This window comes from Dicentrarchus labrax, unplaced genomic scaffold (assembly GCF_905237075.1).
Source record: "Dicentrarchus labrax unplaced genomic scaffold, dlabrax2021, whole genome shotgun sequence".
Lineage (NCBI taxonomy): Eukaryota > Metazoa > Chordata > Actinopteri > Moronidae > Dicentrarchus > Dicentrarchus labrax.
This window is the reverse complement of record NW_026136724.1, coordinates 5,146,157-5,162,910: the sequence shown is the minus strand read 5'-3', so window position 1 is coordinate 5,162,910 and position 16,754 is coordinate 5,146,157.

Here is a 16,754-nt window from a genome sequence, read left to right as displayed (position 1 = left end):
CAGGCAGGGGGGAACAGAGGAGGGTAACAAGGAAGGGGGTAGAAAAAAGTGAACAAGTATTATTGGAAGGAAGATAGGGGTGAAGTAGATAGATGGGTGGCAAGGAAGAAAAAAGAGAAGCAAAGAAAGAGGGATTTAAATCAGAAATTCAAAGTGAAGGTTGAAAGGAGGGAGGGAGGTGGGGGAAAGAATGAGGGCACAAGGGAGGAAGGAAACAAAAAAGGAAGGGAGGAAGAGAAGGGAAGGGGCACATCCAGTTGGAGAGAAGAAGGGATAGGAGGGAGGAAGAAGAGAAAATAAGTGAAGGAAATTAGAAGGAAGAAAGAAAGGAAGGAGAGGAAAGCAGGGTGTGAGGAAAGGTAAAAAGGAGAAATGGTTAGAGGGAAGCAAAGCAATAAAGAGAAAAAGAGGACACAGCCATAGCGGATGACGAGGGAAACACCTTATGTTTTGTTTATTATTATGTAATCTGCCTCCCTGTCTGTGTTGTCATCGTCCTTTCTCTCAGACTCCGCCCCCTTTGCATTGTCCTGGTAACGGCCGTCAGACTGATGTTGCCGGGCACGGCTCCACGGTAATGCTTTGCTTCAGTTGTATAAAAGAGGTCAGTCAAAAAGGCTGGAACATTTACATGAGCATGCACTTTACACACGTTCAGACACATTACTTCAGTTTCACACAAAGAAGTGGTGCATTTCTTCACCCAAAGGTTTTATTTATTCATTAGAGAAGGCTTATTAATATTTACAGCAAATATACTGTAGTTGCTGGTAGAAGCATACGCGTTGTTTGAGTTGTTAGCAACCCAACAGTAGGATGTTTATAAAAGGTCATGTTAGAAAAATGAAAAATGCTTTCATAGGCGTTATACATTCAAAGTCATTGTGTGAAAAGAACAAGGTTATTCAGTGATGGAGTAAGCACAAATAATAGATCTTGAAAAAAATTATATTTTGTGGTTGGTTCTATAGGGCTTGAGTTGACGTATACAGTATATGTATATGTGTTATGCCAACAATCTGACATATATAGAGCAACTACCAATGGAATATCATACGATTCACCCCTATAGTGTGATTCATCATGACTGGATTCAACACAATGCGATTCAAGGCAATGCGATGCAAAATAATATGATCCTATGCTATTCAATATGGTACAGATAGTTTGATTTTATTTCTTTGGTTATTCTTAAGCAGCTTGACTTGACAATCACTGCAACTTTTCCACAAATTTGACCAATCACTGTAGTTTCCCGCACAAAACGGTGAGCCATACATCACCAAACTCATGTCCTTGTTTCTAGTTGTGAAGATGCAGACCATGCACACATGTGTAACGTGAATGTCTCACACTTACCCTCATAACCCTGAGAATTTTTGGTAAAGTTACTTGAAATACTCCAAACAATCAAGTCGATGTTTTAATTTTTAATAAATTATACAAAAACAAAATCGTTTTTGTTGCAATTTTAATTTTCTCCCAACATTTCATTGCAAAACAAATGCCCTGAACACTCCACCATGCATTGCAATTTTTGTGAAAAGCCGCAGTGAAATCATTTTAGGCAATCCCAAAAAAAGCCTGCAAAATCCTACAGAGGAGGAATCAATCTAAATATAAATATGTTGGTCACATTTCTAAATAACACTTGCTTGATCATCCATTTAAGCTTGCACTCCACGGGAGAGACGAGAATTAGCACCAAACAATCTGTCAACTGTCTAACTCGATCCCAATACGGACGGGAACATCCATATTTGTGGATTTTTCTGGACATTTTGTAAAAATGTATTTGTAAAAAATTTGGTAGGAAACTTGACTGGTATCGTAACCAGAGAGTGGTTTCACTTCCAGCTCTTCGTGATGCTTTCCCCCCCCAACCCTTACAGGTTGAAAAGCTGTATATGAAGAGTGAAAGACCCCCAGTATGGCAGACAGAGGGTGCGTTACGTCACCCAAATGCCCTCTGCCCACTCCGGCAGCTGTAGTGGCCAGTAGGCTTAAATGGGTTAACAGACATAAAATGAGGTAATCCGCAGTGCTTGCAGTGCAGCGGGGTTGGTGAGGTTGCACTGGGTGCTGGCTCAGCGTTGTGTTTATCCCTCTGTGGAATCGACAGAGCATAAAAGAACTGCTGCAGTGAGCCGCTCTCATTCACAGCAGGATTAGTGGAGCATTTAGTCGTCTTTTTATTATGATTTTTTCTTTTTTTGTCTGCCTGCCCCTGACAACACAGACACGAACACACTACCGGGCGACCTAGCTGACTCTCAGGGCAATGCTGTCCATATAACCAGCTCTTTGCACTCCATCCCTGCTGTCTCTTCTCCTCCTTCCTAACATCTGGGTCAGAAAAGTGTGACGTGTGACTAAGGCAACACTTACAAAGTACAATACAAGAGTACAAGCCGGTTCACGATCATTTTCTGTGGAGATATTCTTTGGTCTGGGTTATCTCACAGGTATATGGTTGTGGATTTTTCTCCTGGGACATTTTATGACCATCAAACATTTTGTGAGCTTCAGTCTAATTAAATGGATTTCACAATACGCTAACAAGACCTACTTGCTGGCAATGAGATCTGAGGTCTTCTCTCCTCTCCCTGTCTCTCTATTCATTTCAATGCATGCCTCGGATGGTAATGTTTTTCTCCTCATGTCCAGGTTGCAGAACTGCAGCTATTTTTAGAAAGAGGCATTGCTTTGGGGAACCCCTATAAGTACAGCCGCCTGCCTCTCCGTCTCTCCCTTCTCTCCAAACACAACATATGCTTTCATACGCACCTTAAATACAGATGTGCAGCAGCTCAGGGGCAATCCATTCTTGTGTTTTCGTGCGGCTGTAGCGCATATGCATTTTTAAATTTGCAGTAAGCAGCCAGAATCCTGTCACAAGTTCCATTTTCTCTTTAAGAAAGAAAAAAGCCTGAAAAATAGAACACAAAACGAATGCTGACAGCAGACAGTATGGCTAGTACAAGCCAGTACAAGCAGGTATATCTGGGGAAACATATGCATTGCCTAAGGACCTTCTGTTCACAAGCACAGATGATGTTTATCCTTTGAATGTGACATTTTGAGCTGACATTAGCTGAGACAGATGACAAGCTCGCGTGTCACTCAGACGTTTTCGCCTGGCACATGGCTGCTGATGGACATACAGGAGCTCTTGTGCTCTGACATTTATATCAGCTGCTCACTCAAATAGTATTTGACTGCAAAATAGCTTATGTTCGGAAAAAGTGTTTGATTTGCATGCTAGTTTGCTGGAGAATGGAACACAGATGACAGGTGATTGACAAAGGATGATGATGGAGTTGTCTGTTCCGCCATGTTTTGCAGACGCATGTATGTGATTGTGAGTGTTTCCTTACCACTGACTGACTAAAAACAAAACTGCAAATTTAAGATGGAGATGCTAAGTGCTAAGGATGCTAACAAGCCTACAGTGACATTTTTTTGCACCATGCTAAACATTTACTAACTAGCACTAAACACAAACTATAGCTGAGGCTGAACGTGTTGCAAGAGTGAAGATTTTGACCTGATGATGGCGCTAGATGAAATGCTAATGGATCACAAAAGTTAATACACTTCATCCTGAGTGGAACATGAATGTCTGCAAACTTTCATCACAACGATAGTTGTCGAGATATTTCATTGAAAATAACAAATGTCAATCTCCTGTTGGCGTTAGAGGAAAAGTCAGGGGTCATCAGGACTCATCTTGACATCACTGTACAACGTTTATGCAGCGTGTGGTAGATATTTCACTGGATAAATGAAGCTGTTGACCTGCTGTTGATGTTACATAAAAATTTTCTCTCTTGGACTGAGACAGTATAATCAGTGGTTTGGACTGTGTGGCCGAGGTCCGTAGGTCGTGAACTACATCTGTTCTTCTCCTCCCGACCCAGAAACATTACCAAAGACAAATTCTTTGCATACATTGTCCCTCTCTGTTTCATTAATAGACTCCCGGGCCCTCTCTCAGGTTTCTCTCATTTAGCGTTGCAGCGCCACAAAAACAAAAGCCGATCTAACGGTGGCGTAACACGGCACAGTTTGTTCAGATACAGTTTCACCACTGCAGCGTTTTTAACAGAGGCCTCGGACAGCCAGTGCTGTGGGTCTGCACGTCCACAGCCAGGGCACTGTTTGACTGCTTTGGTGACCTTTGACCTCTGAAAGATGTTTGCGATGCATAGAGACTGACTAAGACTCTGTGAGTAGAGCTGCATCTCTTGTGCTGTCACTCTCCATCTCTGCTGTGTACAGGCAGATCGGATCAAACTAAATGGCTGTCCCCGCTCTGTCTCTCACCTGTCGTCTCCTCGTTTCCTGAAGCCAGTTAACATCAACAGGTTACAGATACTGTGTGTGTGTGTAGCGCGTGTCTGTTTTCTGTGAAAGATGCTCTAGCAATTTGCCAGCCCAGGACCCAATTACGGTTCCTTAAATCACCAACACACCAACATTCAAGCTGGAAAAAGCATTTCCAAGGTAGGGCGCACAAAAATGTTCTGAAATAGGATCTGTTACAGGGATGGTGGTATCGAAAATCAATAGAGAAATATTGTATTAGCTTTCAAATGTAAAGCACCATATTCCCATTTATATATATAATATTTCCGTGATGATTCAACAAATAAACTTTATAGCTGCACTTATCATTATGTTTATGTTAGCATTTAGTGGAAAAAGACCCTGTGTAATGTGAAAGGTGTCACTCATTGATGAAGCTACTAAGAATAATCATCAGACTGCTGTTTGAATTTGGCATTATGACCGTCATGGCGCTCATTTGCTGCGCTTGGTTTCATGTCGTCAGTAGCTGGAAACAATGGCAGCTCGCCTGGTCACACGTTCTCATATTACAGTTAAACAGTACACTAAAATATGTTTCTGAAAAGATTTGAGGCGAGAAATAGGCAACACAGTAACAGAATCAATAAATGTGACCATCATATACTAAATGAACATCATGCTGTATCGAAGAAGACTGAAACTAGGGACTGAGACCATAAACTTGTTGGGAAACTGTTTACTGAGTCAATAAATCAAGTGAGACGTTTGCTTTCTGTATAAGACTGCATGGTATCTGGTTTTTTGTTGCAGCCAATGGAGCTCCCCCTGCTGGCCTTTACATACAATTCAGGTTTAAGGTACTTTGACATTGGTTTCACTTCACAGATCCAGAAGCTCTGTCCACTATATATGTATGTTTGTTAGCGGCCGTTCTCGCCGCCGTTCAAGCAACTACTTTGCATTTAGAAACTCCCAGATGATCAATAGGAGGGTTTATTGTCTGGTATTATCAGACTACCAAGTGGCCAAAAAATGAATACAAATACTTTGAATATACTCAATTTAGTATTCCACTTCCATAAAGTTGGAGAACATATGAAATACAGATTTAAATCAGACTAAAAGTCCACAGCGATGCTAGCTTATTGCTAACATCAACATTCTCATGCAAACAACAACAATGCTAACATGCTGATGTTTAGCAGATATTATGTTTGTCATGTTCACCATCTTAGTGGAGCATAAAATACAAGGTACAGCCGAGGCTGATGGGATTGTCATTCATTTTGCATCCATTGGTTGTCATAACATTTCACTAAGAACTATAAATGTCAACCTCATGGTGGCGCTAGAACAGAGATCTCAAACTTCCAGCCCTCCATCCGCCTTCCTCCAGCCTGGGACATGATGTCAAAAATGTGATATGATCTATCCCGAAAGATTGTCATTACTATTTTTTTTGTTGTCCTTGAACGTTGCAGTGGCCCTCCTATGACTTCACAATACCAGTAATGGCAGCAAGCCAATTAGAGCTTGAGATCCCTGCGCTAGAGGAAAAAGAAAGGAGAATTTATCCTTTGAGGACCATGAATGTTTACGCAACACGTACAAAATAGCTGAGCTATTTCAGTCTGGACCAAAGTCACAGGTAGACTGAACGTCTGCCTTTCCCAAAGCCATGTAGTCTGTGTGGAAAGTGCTTCGATAGATAGATAGATAGATAGATAGATAGATAGATAGATAGATAGATAGATAGATAGATAGATAGATAGATAGATAGATAGATAGATAGATACTTTATTTATCCCGAGGGAATTTGTAGGTTTATTCAGAGAAATGATGGTTCTCATATTTGTAGCAATTCCTGTTTCTCACCATATGTTGTTTCTAAAGTTTCCTCATAATACTGTATAAGTCTGTGGACTAAATGGCCTGAGATGTTCTCATGCCACAGTAACTTCTTTAGACCAGAATGTTCTTGCTTAAGTTACTGAGTTGGTTCCATTTACATGCACTGACTTTAGTTAGGAGGAGGAAATATTAGTCCAAGTAAACAACCTCTCTTTGTCTCTCCTACTTTATCGTCTTTCTTCTTGCTGGCAGTCTCAGGCTGCATTAGGGGAGCGAGCTGCTATAAATAGAGGAATCACTTTCACATCACTGCAGAAAACTGATTCCTTTTGTGTTTGAGTTGTTGACATCTTTTTGTCAGTTTGTGATCGTGATCAGGATTTTCTTTTTGTCTCACCTGGACAGACCTCCCCTCCTGTATCGTCTCATTCTCAGTATCATTATTCAGCAAATCATCTAATCCTGACAGAAACCGCTTGATGACTTTTCTACCATCAGCCTGATTCATTCTCAGCTGCTGGGATTTAGTTTTTTGCACTTTCTCCTACAGAGAACTGTTCTGTCGTACAACCACAGATATAAGAGCACTACATACTTGCTCCCATCAAATCCTCAGTTTGTCCTTTCAAACCTCTCTGCTCCTGCCCACTCTCTACCCACTAATGAACTCCCTGAATTGTCTGAGTCTACACTGTTCCCCTCCTACTACTACTCATGGCGGCTGACGGTTTCTCCCACTTAGCCTCAGTGTACAACTGCTGCCTGACTCCTAACAACTCTATTTGCATGTGCTGTCACTGAGACTGATGGCTGAAACAACAGAGGAGGAGGAGGAGGAGAAGTGGTGTTGGTGCTGGTGAACGAGGGGGGGGGGCAGCAATCAAAGGAAGCCGGGCGATGACTCAGAGATTTTGAAGCGCTGCCTCCTCTGGTTGCCAGCCTGCCTGTCTGTGTGGCCGACAATCTGCTGACTCCTCAGCGCCTTATCAGACACCTCTGTTGGTCTCTGCTCGGTCTGGTTACACTCTGTCCTGACCCAGACAAAAACATGTCTCATGGATTGGCATTTGGGCCAGTTTAACTAATTGGAAATTCAGTTTGGTTTGCCTCAAAAAATGAAATGTCATAAGCTGATGCATCTCACAGCGTGGCACCGGGCTGAAAGAGCAGCTTACAACCACTTAGACCACAATAAACGCTGAGCTAAAATTTTAATGTAAATTCCATTTCCTAAATAATATTAAAGTCTCACATCCATCACAGATATAGTGAGTGTTCAGTCACTAACATGGGTCTCCCAGTCCCTCCTTTCTGCTGTAAACCAAGCGTGAACCTATCGTGATGTCACTTTATGGTCGTCGCCATCACAGTTTGTTGGAGACGTACTGTGAGTTGAGCTGCTTTCATTGGCTGCGCAGTTTCAACTCATCTGTAGCAGGAAACATGACTACAATCTCAGGAGAACATTAGCTTAGCTTAGCATAAAGACTGGAAGGGAAATGTTTAAATATAAATACATATACATACACATATAAATACATCCATACACAGAATGTATAATCTGCAGTTTGTCTTTTTATTGTCATTTTCACAGTATATACAGCATTTACAGCATTTTACATACATGAAATGAAACTTGTCCTCTGCATTTGACCCATCCTATATACATACATTACTATATACATTAGGTGCAGTGGGCAGCTGAAGGCGCCCCGGGGAGCAGTTAGGGGTTAGGTTGCCTTGCTCAAGGGCACATCGGCAGTGCACAGGAGGTGAAACTGGCACCTCTCCAGCTACCAGTCCACACTGGATTTGTAGAACGTTATACATGAATGAAAACTAAAACTAAAAATATTCAATTTCTGCCAATAGATCCTCCTACCATGTTATACACTGGTCCTTTAAGCCACATAGGGAAGTATTTTTGATTGATTGACAAGCACCTCATCAAATCACTCTCTTCTGCTCACCCAATCCCAGCTCCACTCCGACTCGGACGTTTTCTGAAACGCTGAAAATTTTGAAGTAATCACAAAATGGCAGCAAATAGTGAAATGCCAACTTTAAAGTGCCCTCTATGAAATGTCACAGACTTTAGGCGTCCAGGAGTTTGTTAAGGCGTCATTTTAGAATGACATATATTTACACACACACACACACACACACACACACACACACACACACACACACATTTCTGTGTATCTATGTACAATGGTATTTGCCAGGGTTCCCTGTCTTTGTTTTTCTGACCAAGCTGACAACCCGTGAAAGCAGGAAATGGTGTGATCCTCAGCTCTGTGCCTCTGTCTAAGGATTTCATTCCACTCTGCTGTCTGTGCTAGTCAACAACAACCCACTGCAGGTGTCTAACTCTGAAACCATCACTATTTTAGATTTTTCACTGATGGAAGAAGGCAAGAAGGTGGAGGTTAAAGACAAAGATGTCATATCATCAAGTGACAGGGAAAATGTGATTGGTAGATATGAGTAGAAGATACCTCCACCAGCAACTACAGTTCAGGTGTCCATCAACAAGACGCTGGAAGCTCAGAGCCAGACAGTATACAGTCAGCTTCTGAAACACAATACTGCTGAGAAAGAGGAAAGTGTTCAGTTAACTTTCCTTTGATTCAAATGTGTTTAACAGTTAGAAGTGGGTTGAAAGAATCAGATTCCTGCTACCTGACTCTGCCATCAGGTGAAATAAAGACAGTCTAAAAGCGGCCCACAGAGACAGAATGACAGTGACACTAATGACTGTGAACTCTTGAACACATAAAATGGTTTTTACATTCACTGATGTGTCACTTCTCTATTTATAGCAGCACACAACAATGATGTAGCCTTTGTGAAGGGGCGGGGTTTAACTTTTCAATCTAAGGGGTCAAACTACAGCACAGTTCTAAAGGGGAGAGGGAGGGGGAGGGCACATATGTAAAATGAGTAAAGTTGTGATTGTGTTAATGTGTTAAACCTTCATAAATTGTTATAAAACTCATTTAACTCGACAGAAACAAAATAAAACTCACAAAAACCATCTTTGTTAGTCTTTCCACTGTTTCAACAATCACCAACTCTGTTTTAGGTTGAAATAAAAAAAACAGCAGTTTCAGTCACCTTGCATCTTGTATTCCGGAGCAGGTGGGCATCTGAACAGCGATCAGCAGCTTCCCAGTGAACACCTCCGATATCAGTGGGATCCAGTTTTAAGACAGGGAATACAGTACTGAGGTGGTTTACAGCCAGAGCCGGTCCTGACCTCCCCGCTATGGGGCCCTCCTACCAGACCCATGAGCCACAACCACTCCTGATATCCCAGTGCTCCCACTACAATTCCTCCTTTAAAACTGTTTGCTCCACCTGTCGGTCTAAGAATGAACAGATCTATACAGAATAGAATGATTTATAAACAAACCATATTTATTCAATAGAATATTTTCTATAGAAGTCCTCACAATATTATAAATGAGCTTTGTCTATACAATGTAAACATCAGTCTACAGGCTCTGGCTGCATCAGGCCTTTTAAACTGGCTCCCCAAGAATTCCTTTTATTCATTTTCAAATATAAAATACTATTTATACGATGGCTAAATATACTTGATGGATACTGACAGTTGTGCATCCATATTGCCCAGTATGCCCAGCTAATCAACATTTAAATTCAATATTTAATCAATAGTCAATGTCAATGCTTTGCTGTACATTTCTAATTACAGAGCTGTAACTAAACTTTCACTGAGAGAACAGATAATCATAGTCTTGTTTAAAATTATGTGTGTCTGTGAGGCGTCACGCCCATATTTTGTCCGGACTGGTGCCCAGAGACTTTACCCGCGAGTTGCATATGAACGCAGCCTCTTATCTTTTCCCAGCTGCAGTTTATAAACACTGCTGCCCGTTGGTGTTTATCAAATGTAATAAATAGTTGTATTTCACTCTGAAAGACAGACAGACCAAGAGCTGCACTGTCAGCTGTTAGTGAGACAGACAGTGGAGAGAGAGCTCCAAGCTGCACATCAACTTAACATTACTGTTATTTACTGGCTTCACACTGGGGGAGAACACAACTTCACCTGATTCCTCTTGCCATAATTCACTCTTATTTCTTTTCTTGTCTCTTTTTCTGACGGATAGTCCAAAGCGAGGATCTTTGACATGAGGCGGGCCTTTGCAAATTCACGGGGCCCTATGCAGCTTGCGTAGTGAGCATATAGGGCAGGCCACCTCTGCTTACAGCGGCTCCAACCAGGACCCTGACTCTTTGTGGCTGATTTGAATTTCTTTGTAGTTCTGTTGGGTCTCTTAACAGTTGGTTCCAACAAAAAATGTTAACAACCACGTCATACAGAGGCTCTGGTCCAGGGGGGCTCAGCCTGTACCCAGTAGGCCCGTTCAGTAATCCTAATTCTATGATACTATAAAGCCAACTACTTACCTTACCTTCTGACTCTGCTTTCTTGCTGACAGACAGATTATTAGTGTTGAGGTCTTGTACAGTAGTGTATAGAAATGATAAATGCAATAAAGGACAGTGCATTTCTGGATAAGCAGTGCCAAATCAATGCCATGTACAATGGTCCACAGCAAATGCAGCAGTAAAATAGCATGACAGAGACAGGGAGGAACGTTTTTAAAAGAGATTTTTAAAAAAGGAGATTGGGCGAGGACAGAAATGTGTTCTGTGTTACCAACTGATAAACACATGTGATGTAAGATGTAGAAATCTCTGTCACTGTCGGTGGAACGCTGTAAGCTAACAATCAATGACTCAGTGAGAGTAGAGGAAGTCCATGTGGGAGGAAAGGTTAAGAGAGGATGCTGCTGAGAGCTTTTGAACTGGGGACGCTTTTCATTACCAAAGCTCCAGATGCTGCTGTGGCCCCGTAGAGCACAGTGGCTACATACTGCAGCACCTACGTCAGGATTAAAGAAACAGAAGGCCGCTTTTGATTGAATCCTGCCTTTGCTTAACAGCGGATGGTGGAGACTGTCAGGAAATATCGGTAGAAAGATTGAGGTTCCAGGACGCATTAAAACCCAGGAAATTGGCACCCAGGAAAGAACTATTTAAAGGTAAAGTCAGCTTCCCATCTGAGAGAGCAGAGACCCCAAAACCATCCACATGTCATCCATGGTTGACTCTGCTGATTCACTCAACACACCTTACACAGTGAAGTGTGTGCTGCTGGGTGACCAGCATTTCCCTTGAAATTGGAAAAAAAAAAAAAAAGGTAGCAGTAGGTCTAGGAGGAGGCTATACAAAAATGACATGTGGTTTTGGAATAGCAGGGACTATTTTTAAGGTAGTGGGTGATGTGTGCACAGCTAAAAATCCTTTTATAGCAGATGAATATGTGGGTTCTCAGCTCAAAGAACTCCAGAAATAAACAGGGCTGCTTCCGTTATATTGATGTAATGGTTGTTTTCTTAAAATGTACAGCCAATGTGCTTTTACTTCTTATTGCTAAAATAGCAGTTTTATATTTGTATTTCTATATTTAGTATTATATACTATATGTTGTGTGTGCATGTGTGTGTATGATTTTAGTGTTTTGTTTATTCTCCTTTTTAGAGTTCACCAACTGACCAATTTTACAAAAACAACATTGATTTATGGAGAAAATAATAAGCGGATGAATACATAATAAAGATAATCATTAGTTGCAGTCCCACACAGTTAAAAATTAGCTCCACCCCAACCCCAACAGTAAAATCCTGCTTTTACATTATTGCATGACTCATAATAATTTCATAATATCATATAAATACATTCACAGAGGCTATTTTTCTGTATTTCAGTATTTTTACTTTCAATATTTTAAGTACATTTTTGCTGATTATACTTACATACTCCAGACACAGGGCTGGACTGGGACGAAAAAAATTGTCCCGGGCATTTTGAGCTGAGACCAGCCCACCAGGTATTGATGGAAAAACAAAGCCTATGAATGAAAACAAACTTTCTTCTTACAATGCTTGTACACTTTCTTATTGGTGTATATGTACTTTTCTAATAAACTTAAACCTACACCATCTAGAGAGTGTAATGGGCGTGAGGTTGGACCCAAGAACAGCACAGAGACCAGTGTTGGAACAGTTTATTTACCAAACAGGGTCGTAAAATCCACAGCAGCTACATAGGAATAGTCCACAACCTGAGCTAGTCAAAACAGTCCAACTTTCTAGCAGAGACTTCCAGAGAGGGAATCCAAGCAAACTGGAGACAGACAAGGGGCGAGCAGGCAGAGGGGTCAGGGACAGAAGGCTGTTCAGGTTATCTGGGCAGGGATGATGAGGACGGGTTAGGGACAAGCAGGGTCGAAACCAAGGAAGCAATCCAGAAAAATAACACAAGAGAGCTTTGCATGCTGCTAAAGACAATCTGGCAGAGACTGAGTGGAAAGAGTGGGTTTAAATCAGGTGAGGGAACACAGGTGAAGGTGGTTGCACTGATGAGGTGAGAGTGGAAGGCAGGTGATCAGGAAAAGTACCGGCAGAACTGGCAGTAGGATGGAAAGCCAGGAGCTGATCATGACAGAGAGAGACAGTAAAGGGGGGCAGAGAGAGGGTATGACATGCAGCAAAGGGACGCAGGTCGAATTCGAACCCGTGCCGCTACGTATATGAGTCGCCAGCTCTACTGACTGAGCTAAGAAAAATGCTAGACATTACAGACTTTGCTGTTAAATGTTAGTGACAAAAGAATATACACAACTTATCTAGAATAAAGAGGATATTCATGTATAAAAGACAAATACATTTAAGTAGTTACTTTTAACTCAATGCCACTTTTATGTTAATGAGCAGCATCACGTCTCCTGGCAAATCCTAATTTGATTCAATCTAAATTATATCAGATTCCCCTCCACTCACATCGGCAGCGGCCGCGGGTCTCTCCTCCTTCTGCCTCCCCTTCCCCTCATCCACCTGACGGCCACCTCCGCCATCATTACCTGCAGCTGCTTCGGATGCTGCTGCTGCTGAAGATGAAGCTCCGTCATAGCCACCAGCAAACATCTGTGTTATCTTAATACATTTGGCAGCATCTGCCTGAAGGGCTTGTCTCTTTTTAGCTCTAATTTTCTCCGCTTCTTGCTGTTCTCCATTTTCGTGATCTCCTCTCTCTCTTTATGATTGATTGATTGATTGATTGACAGCCGAGGCCCAAGAGAGAGGGGGCATCGGCCCTCAGCTGTAATTGGTCCAGCCCAGAATCAATCATGACTAATGGGCTGATCTACCAGTTTGGTCTGCTTGAAAATATGTGTATTTGATTTTTTTTCTGCATGAAAAAAGTATAATTTCCACATTAAAATCTTAAAACGACATTACTCCTTCTACCTCATTAAAAATTCCAGAATCTATGAATATGCTAACTTTGTTCATTTCTAAGGTTTTCCTGGTTTCAGTCTGTACAAGTTGCATACTGGACCAGGACTGACTTCCTAACTATTTGTGATGTCACAAATCATGCTGGTAGGCCCCGCCCCTTAAAAATCTGATTTTCAGTGAGCACAGAGAAACTTTCCACTTTCAGCAGATGAATGTGAAAGCATCCTTCTAGTGTCAAACTCTGAGTGGAGTGGAGGGGGACCAACCACTATCATTTCATATTTACCTCACCGTGACAGCTAGGGACCAAAAATAATCTTTGGACCACAACTTTTTTCCAACTTACCATTTGGCTTTGGTTTGCTGGAAGTTTTCTCTTCTGGAGTGCATGTGTCAGTCGTTGCACATGTTGTTAGCTGCTTTAATAAACCCTTAATATCTTGGAAGACCTCATTAGCTTCTACTTATACTAATAATAACAGTGATGAATGTCCTTTCAGGTGTACACTGGAATAATAATAAGTACCATTTTTCATAAAAGATAAGACCTTGGTGGGCAGCTTGGCCATCTGTGTGCAAACAATGACTAATTTTTCCCACTTGACACTGGCCTGAGATCTGTGTCGCTGCCTGTGTTATGTAGCGTCATTGTCTGTAGTCCACTTTATTCATTTTCCTTCACCCTGCTTGATAGACCAGCCTGCAGCCTGCAGGTTTGCAGTGTGAGTGAGACTCACTGGATGTAGCGTGAGAGCGCTGTGAAAGCCAGAGCCAGCCGAGCACATGCCTGCAAACGTCCGCTCACAATGACCTCGCTCTGCCCAAACCAGCCGATGTTGCGCTTTTCATTGAACCTGAGGATTAGGAGCCAGTTGTCCCTCGTCTCCTCAGAGGCCCAGCCTGCTCTCCCTGCGGACAACTGCTCACACACTGACTTTCAATGTTGCAATGTTGCACTTCATTTCATTTTCAAAGTTGCACTTGTCCTGTGAGGGAAAGGGTCAAAAGCTTTTTTTTTGTTGTCAAAAGCGAGAGTCTACAGCCATGCTATGAGGCTATGTGCCGCATTCACGTCATATTGTTCAAACCATTACTGTTGATGTGGGTCTCCCAGTTGTAATTCTAGTCAGGACAGCAACAATATCTCCCACTTGGTGAAAAGAACAATATAAGTGTCAATAAACTGCTAGCAAAATGACTGCAAACACTAACAGAATCCATACAGCTCATTTAAAAGGGTCTATTCCCAGTTTTTTGTTAATGAACTGCTCTGTCATACATAATGCCACAAAGTAGCTACTTTTGGCTATTTAACTGATCTGACTACAAAGCGGTGATAGTAACCATCTTGGAATAATGAACTCTCCAAAAGCGGGCTGAGCCAATACTAATAGGTGGAGTTGAAACACCACTGATGACCACTGATTGACGATCTGCTAAGAATCTAACTGCAGTGGAAAACACAATCGAGGAAAGAACGTGATACTAAAAGCGAGTCACACTGAGCCACACCATACAGAAGAAATTAGGCTATAATTTTCACCCTGTTCCACATCTTGAGTTAGTGTGTTAGCATGCTAGACTAAGACATAATTAGCACTACACATAGGTACCCTAAAGTACAGCTGAGGCTGATGGGAATGTCATTAGTTATTGGAAACCAAAGTATTGGACAAATTAAAATTTGGACCCGATGATGGTGCCAGAAGAAAAAGTCAGATTTTAGGACTCATTTTCTGGGGACCATGAATGTCTGTGACCCGAGGTAACAACATGATGCTATTGTGCATAAAAAGTCAGGAAAATGTCTTGTAACTTTCCTTATTTCCTTATCTTTGTGTTGTTTTGCTCTTGTTTTTGCACATATTTCTACTGGCGGGATGATGACATGATCCATGAATTAGCCATAGTCAGGTTAAAAAAGCCCAGCTGCTGTTGTTAGGTGGTTGTTAGAGGTTATGAATGGATTCATGTGCCTGTGAAGCTGCTTATAGATGAGCCTTGGCACTCCACCGTTCACAGCTAATGGATTCATGAGTGGCTCAGTAAATAGGCCATGGCACAGGAGCAGGCCAACGGCAGCAGCCAGGCCATGAATAATGCATGGAGGTAAATTCAAAAAATGACTTCCGGCTTCAAGGAGGCTTCACTGAAACTCTGCTTTTGGACAAAGTCAGAGGCAGATCCTTTAGGTTTTTTTTTTTACGAGAGCTGAAATATTTGTGTTCAGCCCGTTCTTCAAAGCACTTCATGCCTCCCTGCTTCGTGTCGTCAACAAATTATTCTTGGCTTTATTTTACTCTTGTTCTTTATTTACACTGATGCGTGAGGGCTTCAGGGAGTGACAGTCGTCTTGAGACTGAACCTCCAGAGCTTTTTTAATCCTCTCTGAATATTTGTGACTCAACAGTTCTGTTGCATCTCCACAGTGTTGTGACGTTTTGTGCATCACATTTAATTACATTTATTTTCATTTCCCTTGTCATTTTAGGGATCTAAAGCACTTTTCATCGCGTTCTGCTCTTGATGTCCTGTAGGCTGTGTTCACGCTGCAGCTGGAAATATCCCAGCTCTGATTTGTGCCACAGATTGGATGTGTCCTCATGAAAGTTCTTCAGTTCCTAACATTAGAAGTAAATACGTAACATGCGCAAAATTTAAAATAGTAACTTTCAAAATGACTTTTAAATATTTTCAGAGTCATCCTGGTCAGCTTGTGTCACAGATTACTCTTAGCGGAGCAGGGCTTACAGGAGTGATGCTGGGTAACAGGCGTGCGGGCCTGTTATTCCACTGCCCGGCGAGTGTGGCAACACATTGTAGTGACAGTGGTGAATAGGATTACAGAGCAGCTTGACGGCACAAACCAGAGCTCTGGAAGAGAGGCTTTTTCATTTCACTGTAGAGCTATTTTTAAGCACTGTCAAACCTGCCTGCAGAAAAAGAGAGAGAGAGAGGAGTTGTTTAATGATAATGGAAACGCCATATATTTGTAGGGATGACAGTGAAGGATTGAACACTCTGTTCACAGTATGTGATTGTTTTATATGCATCTTAAGTCTGTTAGTCATTAAGTAAGCTGGAGTCAGTGTGTTCATCCCCCACGAAGCTGGAGCTGTTTACATTTTAGGGCCTAAAATGAGATCTGATGGCATTTGTGAAATAAAACACAAAACAGAAGACCTGGTCAGTTAAAGTGTTAAAATGAATTTGTCACCCAACAGTTTAAAATAATATCCTTTATTTATGTGATACCCC